We start from the raw sequence: 9659 nt of genomic DNA on the forward strand, positions 1-9659 counted from the left end.
AAGGTCAAAGACCTGGAAGCTCCCTGGAGGGCCCCTGGTGTCTGTGTTACAAGCCTGAAGAAACCAGGCACCTGAAGGCAAGCCAGATGTCCAGAGGCAACAGCAGCAAAGGACAGACCCACTCAGGAAGACTAGAGCTCTTTAAAACAGAAAGCCTTCCTTCTTCTTTCCCTTTCTATTCTGTCCAGGCTACCAGCCCATTGGTTGGTGCCACCCAGCTGGCCTACATGGTGTAGTCAGCCATTCCCAGACACTCTCAGAATTGGGCTCTACTAATCTACCAGGCTCTCTTAATCCATTCCAGTTGCCATATCGCGATTGATGGTCACAGCACCCAGCATCACAGGCTGTGTTCTGAATGTGTCTCGGTCCAACCTTGTGCTCCGTCCCCACTCCCATCATACTGGCCCCTCTCCCAACTTATGCCTAATAAAACTTCCAGAGGGCCGGGGATTTAGCTCAGTGGTTTCGCCGCCTGCTGCAGAAGCACAAGGACCCGAGTTCAATCTCTGGTACCAAAAATAAATAAATAAAAAATAAAATTTATCACAGAGGGCCAGGGATATAGCTCAGTGGTGCCATGCCTGCCTGACAAGCACAAGGTTCTGAGTTTGATGCCCAGATCCACAAAAATTTAAAAATATATATATATGTATGTATAAAATTAGGATCATCCTAGAATCTTTGGGTGGTCCCTGGCCAACTGTTGCAACTGTTGCAGCAACTGCTGCAGCCCGATGTGACACACCAAAGTGAACGTGGTGGCGCATACCTGTAATCCCAGCACTTGGGAGGCTGAGACAGGAGGATTGCCAGAGTTTAAGGACAGCCTGGGCTACACAGTGAGTTCAAGGTCATCCTGAACTGCGCAGTGAGACTGTGAATCAAAAAAGAAAAGAAAAAAGGAAGGAAGGAAGGAAGGAGAGAGAGAGGATGGAAGAGAAAGAAAGAAAAAAAAGAAAGAAGGAAAGAGAGAGAGAAGAAAGAAAGAAAGAAAAAAAGAGAAAAAGAAAAAGAAAGAGAACAAAAGTGCATGTACTTTGCTGGTGGGAATGCAAACTAGTATAGCCACTATGGAAATCAGTATGGAGACTGCTGAAAAAACTAAAAATAAAAATTCTGTTTGACCCAGCTATACCTCTTCTTCCCAAAAGAGTTAAAGACCTCATATCATAGTAATCCATGCACACCCATGTGTATAGCAGCACAATTCACAATAGCTAAATCTTGGAAGCATCCTGTGTGTCCATCAACAGATGAATGAATAAAGAAAATGTGGTACTCACATATAATAGAGTACTACCCTGCCATAAAGAAGGATAAAGTTGAGTCATTTGTAGGAAAATGGATGCACTTTGAGACCATGGAGCTAAGTGAAATAAATTAGACACAGATTAAACATTGCATGATTTCTTTTATATGAGAAACCCAAAGTATAAATAATTTAAAGAGCAAAATAAAAGATAGATGATTTTTAAAACAAGGATGTAGATCTGTGGCAGAGGACAGTGGATCCAGGGATGGAGAGGGGGAGGAAAATGGGAAGTAAGAAGGTCCAAGATGTGATATGTATGTGCACCAACCCCCTACAATGACTGCATTCATTATGTACTGCAAACATGTACTAATAAAAAATCTTTTTAAAATGACTGTCTGCATCTCCTTCCCCTTCCTCTCCCCACTGGCTGCGATGTAGAAGGGCAGAGCCCATGGATGATGGCAGAATGCCAGGAAGGACCTGGGCCCCCCATGGCCTCAGTAAAGGGCAGAGGTTTCTTCGAGATGGGATCGGCATCAAAGGGCTGCGTGGTGAAGTCCCAGACCGGATGCTGGGGCCGCAGAGATGTAAGCCCTTTTTTGCTGAAGCCTAAAACGCTAAGATCAAGGTGTCCACAGGGTTTGTGTCTCCTGGGGGCTGTCCTGGGTGTGGGGTCGGCCACTTCTCTCTGCATGCTCACATGTGCACCCCTGCCTCCTGGGTGCCCATTTCCTCCCCTCCCCTCCTCCTCCCCTCCTCCTTCTCTTCTTTCTTCCACTGGGGATTGAACCCAGAGCCTTCACATTGAGCTACATCCCCAGCCCTTTTATTGTTTTTTTTATTTCAGGACAAGGTCTCCCTAAGCTGCTAAATTCCCCAAGCTGGTTTTGAACTTGTGACCCTCCTGCCTCAGCCTCCTGAGTGCTGGGATTACAGGCCTGCCCCACCACAGCAGCTTTCCTCTTCTTATGGAACTCCACTCATATTGTATCAGGGCTTCCCTCACAGCCTCACTCGAACTTGATTACCTCTTTAGAGGCCTGATCTCCAAGCATGGTCACATTCTGACGTACCGGGGATTGGAACTTCCACATACAAATTTTGGGCAGACACGGTTTAACCCATAACAAGTAAATGCATGCCTTAAATCATTAATAAGTTTAGATTTCTGTTATAACAGTTAAATTTATATCCTATCCAGCTGGCTGTGGTGGCACACACCTGTAATCCCAATACTCGGGAGGCTGAGGCAGGAGGATCACTGCAAGTTCAAGGCCAGCCTGGGCTACATAGTGAGTTCAAGGCCAGCCTGAACTACATAGCGAGGCCTTGTCTCAAAAAAAAAAAAAAATCTTATATCGCATCCAAATACAAAAACAAAAGCTAGTTCTTTTAAAACAAAATATTAGGACCAGGGATTTAGCTCAGTGGTTCCGCCGCCTGCCTCGAAAGCACAAGGTCCTGAGTTCAATCTCCAGTCCCAAAAAAAAAAATTCAAATTTTTTTTAAAACTACTGGTTACACTACTCAAAGAAAAATAAGGAAAAGTATAAATATGTATTATAAGGAAGTAAAAGGAGACATCTACTCAATTACAGTTTTTAAAAAGTTGAAATACTAAGAAGCTGCTGTCACTTCTGCCAACAGCCCTAAAAACAGAAAAAATGGATAAAATTTTTAGATTTTATGTTTAAACTAAAACAGTAACTACACTAGCAAGTACGCTTAATCATTTCACAAGTTGGCCTCCATTATTCCACCCACCAAAGACACCAAGTAAATTTAGAGTCAATTTTTCCCAAAATACCAAGTACCAGAAAACACACTTTTTTCTAAAAATGTTTCAGAAAAATAAAAATAAGCAGTGAAAGCTCTCTAATTGTATGATGCCGCCGCAACCTTGAGCTAAAAATAAATAAATAAAGCAGACAAGAATAATGGAAGAAATGAAAATATGAGGCAGAAGGATGGCAAGCTCAAGTCCCACCTGAGAAACTTAGTGTAGACCCTGCCTCAAAAACTTAAAAAAGTGGGTCAGGGATGTAGCTCAGTGGTTCCACTGCCTGTCTCACAAGCACAAGGTCCCGAGTTCGATCCCCAGTACCAAAAAAAAAAAAAATTTTTTAAGTGATAATTCAAAAGGGCTAAAAGTGTAGCTCAGTGGTAGAGCAAAGAAGGGAAGGGGAGGGAGGGAGGGAGAAAGAAAGGGAGGGCAAGAAAGGAAGGAGATAATCTTTCTTTAGATCTACACAACCTGGGACATCTGTTGGCCTTCATTAGCATCGGAACATGAGGTGTCCCTCCTCACGCTTTAATTCTGTGCCCAGCTAACTCAACTCATGTCAATTGCTATGACACTTAAATAACAGGAAGCCAGTGTTTATCACTGGGCCCAGAGTTCAAGGTTTACTGTGGTGCTCTGGACATAGGGCGGCAGGCAAGGAGGGACACACCCAGCGTGACAAAGAAGCTGTCAGGCATCGTCCTACAGTACCCTCTCCCCCATAAACACCCTTTCATCTGCCTGAGACAGCTTTCTGGGGGATGATAACCCCCCAATCTTCCATACTTCTTTCTCTTCAATAAACCTAACTTTCTTCACACCAACTCAACTCCCAAATGTTGGCTTTCAAGTGGTGAGCAGACAGACTTAGGTCCAGTAACAACCAAAGCATCTCACCAATGAAATAAAGCCAATAAAAGAAAAAAAGATTAAGTACAAAGAAAAGGATAAAATCACCTGTATCTGAAGAAAGTGTGATTGTTTACATAGAAAATTCAAGAGATCTGCATACAAACTTGTAATCAGCAAGATTGCTGTACAATAATAGTTAGAGTCTATTCTTTTTAGCCAGGCATGGTGATGCACCCCTATAATCCCAGCCCTTGGGAGGGTGAGCCAGGAGGATTGTTGTGAATTTAAGACCAACCTGGGCTACATAATGAGTCCAAGGCCAGTTTGAACAATATAGCAAGACCTTGTCTCAGAAAAAAAAAAAAATAGGATCTATTATTTTTAAATTCTATCTTCCATAGAAAAAATGAAAAAGAAATTCAAAACTATAAAATCTCTAAAATGAATCCAGCAAAAGTTATATAACACCATTATATAATGGTACCTTAGTTCATGAACTTAATTCTTTCCACAATTCTAGTCCCAAACTGAATTAGATGAGAACCGAATCAAATTCAATAGCTAGGTTCAATGTTGACCTTATGGGGAAATTTGATTTGGTTCTCATCCAACTTGTTTTGCAACCAGAATTGTGGAAAGAATTAAGTTCGTGAACTGAGGTACCACTGTAGTGCAAATGACAAAATACTTTCGAAAGACTCAAAAATATCTGAGTAAAGAAATAAATATCATGAACAGGAGCATTCAACATAACAAAGGTACCAATTCTATCCAAACTTTTCTATAAACTGAATACAATTTTTTAAAACCCATAGGACTCTTATGGAAACTTGATGTGTTGCCTCTAAAATTTATATAAATGAGCCAAGAGCCAAGATTACGCCTAGAGAGATTTATTAGATAGAAAGATTTGTTATAAAATTAAAAGGGTGTTTTATAGATATAAGGATAGACAAGTAGACCAATAAAAGAGAATAGAGTCCCAAAAAATCCAAGCATACATAAATCTATGAGGAAAGGATGGACCCTGAATAAATGAGACAGGATCAGAAGCAGGAGATTAGGGCATGGCAGACTGGCTGAGGAAGTGGGCTGAGCTGCTCATTTCAAAGTCCCAGGACACATCACAGAACAGTTCCCAAAGCCCTGCACCTAGAACCAATTAAAGAGCACTCTCTTCGGTTCTTCTAGCCAGAATTGGAGCAAGTTCTCCATAGGACGACCCAGAGCTGATATCAGCCTGAGGAGTGGGAGATACAAAAGGACAGTGGCCACCGAATGAGCCCTCCATTACCGTGTTCCTCCACAGTGCTCCGCCCTCACACTGTAGGCTGTGCTTCTTCTCCTACTATTACTTGGCTCAAACTTGCTCCACAGAGTCTTTTTCTTTTCCTACCTTTAATAAATGTAAAACCTCATTACTTTTTGTGCTTCTCTAGACCAATTTTTTGTTCAGGACAGAAGGAACCTAGAAAGCACCTCTAGAAGGAGACTCCAGTGCTCCAAGCCCCCTAACAGTTATGCATGTGAAAAACTGAAATTGACTCTATATATAACATTCAAGTCCACATAAACTAAAGACTTAAATATGAAAAGCAAAATTTTTATTTTCAGGAAAATATTCTTCATAGCCTGTGGTGAGGATTTCTTAGTAAAGATAAAATTGAATGGGGGTATATTAAACCCTTGCTACGTAGGCCTAGCACACAGAAGACCTGGGTTCTATCCCCAACACCACATAAAAGGGGAAGGAGAGAGCTGGGCATGGTGCCACATGTCTGTAATCCCAGCTACTTGGGAGGCTGAAGCAGGAAGATTGCAAATTTGAAGTCACTCTGAGCAACACAGTGAGACCCTGCCTCAAAATAAAATCAAAAGGGGGCCAGGGATTTAGCTCAGTGGTACTGCTGCCTGCCTCACAAGTGCAAGGTCCCAAGTTCCACCCCCGGTACCAAAAAAAAATTTTAATTAAAAAATAAAATAAAATAAAATGGCTCGGGATGTAACTCAGTGTCAGCTCACATGCCCGTAAACTATGAATAGATGCTCAAGTTCACTGATCATCAGTCAGATTGCAAAATAACAGTGGTGAGGTATGTTCAGACAATATCTTTTTTTTGGTGGGGGGAGCAAGGTCTCACTAAGTTGCACAGGCTGGGCTCAAACTTAAGATCGCCCTGCCTCAGCCTCCAGAGTAGCTGGAATACCAGGTGTGCACCACCATACCCGGCTAACACCACTGTTGATGGGAGTACAGAGAAATGAAACCCTCACGTAGTTTGCCAGAGCAGGACTTGGTATAAACCCTCAGAGCGCAAAGTGAAAGCACTCATATCCTGTGCCTCAATTACCCTATTTACCACAAAGTAAATGTTCTACGGCAGGAGAATGGATAAACAAACTAAGTATAGTGTATAATGCTGTAGCTTTGGAAATGAATGGACAAGAGCTACATGTACCAGCCAGGTGTCGTGGAACACACCTGTAATCCCAGCATTCTGGGAGGCTGAGACAGGAGGATTGAAAGTTTGAGTCCAGCCTAGGCAACTTAGTGACTTAGCGAGACCCTGTCTCAAAATAAAAAGGGTCAAAGATGTAGCTCATTGCAAATGTCCTGGGTTCAATCCCCAGTACCACCAAACACACAAAAAAATAGAGCTACATGTATCATTGTAGTCTACACAGTACCAACTTGGCTGAGTCTTAAAAATCATTAATGCTAAGCCAAAAAAGTAGGCTACAGAGGGTACATACTGTGATACCAGTCATACAAAATGTGATTCCATTTTTTAATCTGGCATATGAAGATTTAATTTGCATAGAATAAAATGTACTCATTTTAGTGTACGGCTCTGTGAGTTTTACCAATGGCATATCCTTGTGTAGTCACATGAGAGACTCATTCCATCACCCTTCAGAATTGCCCTGCCCCTTTGGAGCCAATTTCCCCCCTCCCCACCCCTTTGGGTCTCTCCTTCCACTTAACATAATACCTCTGAGAGCCTTTGTGTCTTTTAATTGCTAAATAGTATCCCATTGTATGAATGTACTAATTTATCCTTTTACTAGAAAGTGTTTCAGTTGTTTCTACTTTGAAACATTTATAAAGAAACCTGCCATAAATATTTGTGAACTGGTTTTTGTGCAAATACAAACTTTCACTTCTCCTGGGTAAATTTCTAAAAGTGAAATTGCCAAGTCATGTGTTAGTGTTTGTTTACTTTTTGTCTTCATCACTCCTTCCAATACTGGGGATTGAATCGAAGGCCTTGGCACTCAGCTACATCCCCGGCCCTATTTTTAATTTTTTATTTTTTTCATGCCTGTTTTTTTTTTCTTGGTACCGGGGATCAAGCTCCAGTCCTTGCGCTTGTGCAGCAGGCGGCGAAACCACTGAGCTAAATCCCCAGCCCTTAATTTTTTATTTTGAGATGGGCTCTTGCTAAGTTGCTAAACTGCCCAGGCTAGGCTCGAATTTGCAATCCTCCTGCCTCAGCCTCCCAGGCTGTTGGGATTACAGGTGTACAGCACCACACCCAGCTAGTATATACTTACCTTTATAACAAAGAAACTGCCAAACTGTTTCCCAACCTGTCTGTACAATTGTATGAGAATGCTAATATAGTCAACCTTTTTTGTTGATTTGTTTTTGTAGGTCGTAATGGTTATCTCGTGGTATCTCATTGTAGTTTTAATTTGCAGAATGGGGGGGAAATACTTGCAAACTATTCATCTGACAAGGGATTAATATCAGAATGCACAAGGAGCTCAAAAACCTCAACAGGAAAACGTAATAATCATACAATTTTAAAGTGGCCCAAAGGGAGAAGGGGTGTAGCTCAGTGGCAGACCCCTTGCCCAGCATGTGCAAGGCCCAGGGTTCCATCCCCAGAACTACAAAGGATAAATTGACAAATTAATCAAATAAATAAAATGGGCCAATGATCCAAATCAAAACCCTAGTTAGAATGGCTATTATTAAAAAGACAAAATAATAATAATAGTAATAATAGTAATAATAATAATAAATTCTGCCAAAGATGGAGATTACGGAAGCTCTTACACACTGCCGGAGGGTGTAGATTAGGGGTACCAGAGGGGTACCAGACAAAATTTTCCAGTGTAAATGCATCAAGAACCAAATTTGACAAGTTTCAAAGTGGTCCAGTACCAAGTTATAACTATGCATCCAAAAGAAATGAAATCAATATATCAGAAAGACACCTGCACTCCTATGCTCCTTGCAGCACAAGTCACAGTGGCCGAGGTGCTCAGAGGATAGCGGCTCAGCTCCGGGCATCCAGGAAGCAGATGGGGGAGGAGCCATGGACAAGGTACATCTTTCAGCCCAAGCCCCAGGCCCTGCCTCCTCTGACCAGACCACACCTCCTCCAGCCAGGCCCCTCCTCCTAAGAGTGTTCTGCTAGGAACTCATCAGAGGATTAATCTGACTGAGAATACAGCGCCTCAAGATCCATTGCCCTTCCCAGAGCTCCAGCTCTGAATACAAGAGACTTTGGGGGGGGGGACTTTTTTTTCTGTGTGTGTGTTTTTTTGGGGGACAAGATCTTTAACTCATTATGTAGCCCACGCTGGCCCTGAACACGCAGCAATCCTCCTGCCTCAGCCTCCTGAGTGCTGGGACTGCAAGTGTGTATCACCATGCCCAGCCTTTTTCTGCATCCTCACAAAAGATTTTTAAAGGAAGAGATTCCTTCCAAAAGAGAAAACCATCTTTTCAATGCCCAAAAAGCTGCCCTAAGTAAGATCCATCTGTCCAGATACCCCCATTTCTGGTCACCACTCACGCATCCTGGGCCATCCCATGGGCCCTAAGTGAACCTCATTTTGGGGAAGGCTACCGCTCTGCATGGAATATGCTTTGTCTCCTTCCCTAGCTCATGCCAAGACAGTGCTAGGAGGCGATGTCCTTTAAGGAATGGATGCTTTTCTCCAAGAATCCAATGAGAGGCTGAATCAGGGGCTTTGTGAGCAGGGTGTTATAAAGCAAGGCCACCCCAGTGCTTAGCTCCCCTACACTCACTGCTAAGGATGCCACCCACCCAGTCACAACACAGCACAAGGCCCTCGCCAGATGCAGCTGCCCATGCTTGGACTTTACAGACTTTACTTCCTTCTGAAGTACCCAGCCTCACATGCTTTGTTTTGTTGTGGTTGTTTTTGCTTTGAGATAAGGTCTTGCTATGTAGCCCAGGCTGGCTTTGAATTTGCAGTGATCGTCCTGTCTCAGCCTCCCAAGTGCTGGGATGACAGGTGTGCACCTTGCCCTGCTCATGTGTTGTTATAGCAACACAAACACCCACACATTGTCCCACCCTGCCTTCCCTGGATTACAGTCCTCAGTTGGCCACGTGTGAGTTCACGGGACTCATTTCTGAGCTGGGTGTGGTGGCAACCACTTCTCTTCCCAGGACTCTGGGAGGTTGAGGCAAGAGGATCTCAAAGTTCAAATCCAATTTCAATTTATCAAGATCCTGTTTCAAAATAAAAAATAAAAAGGGCTGGAGGTGTAGCTCAGTGTGAAGGGCCTGGGTTCAACTGCCAGTACTGGCTCCCCAAAAACCACTCATTATCTGGGGTTTCCTTGTCCCTGTGCTTCAGTGCCCAACACCTTCCCAACTTCCCAGGGGGCAGGCACCAAGACCTGTGTCTTAGTGACCAATGGAGGCACAATTCTACCCCTCATCACCCCTCTGAACCTCAGATCAGATCTCTCCAGAATTGGTCCCAGCGGTAAGCAGTGAC

This window comes from Heterocephalus glaber, unplaced genomic scaffold, assembly GCF_053883595.1.
Source record: "Heterocephalus glaber isolate CG9 unplaced genomic scaffold, H.glaber_assembly_v1.0 deba00001610, whole genome shotgun sequence".
NCBI classification, from domain to species: domain Eukaryota; kingdom Metazoa; phylum Chordata; class Mammalia; order Rodentia; family Bathyergidae; genus Heterocephalus; species Heterocephalus glaber.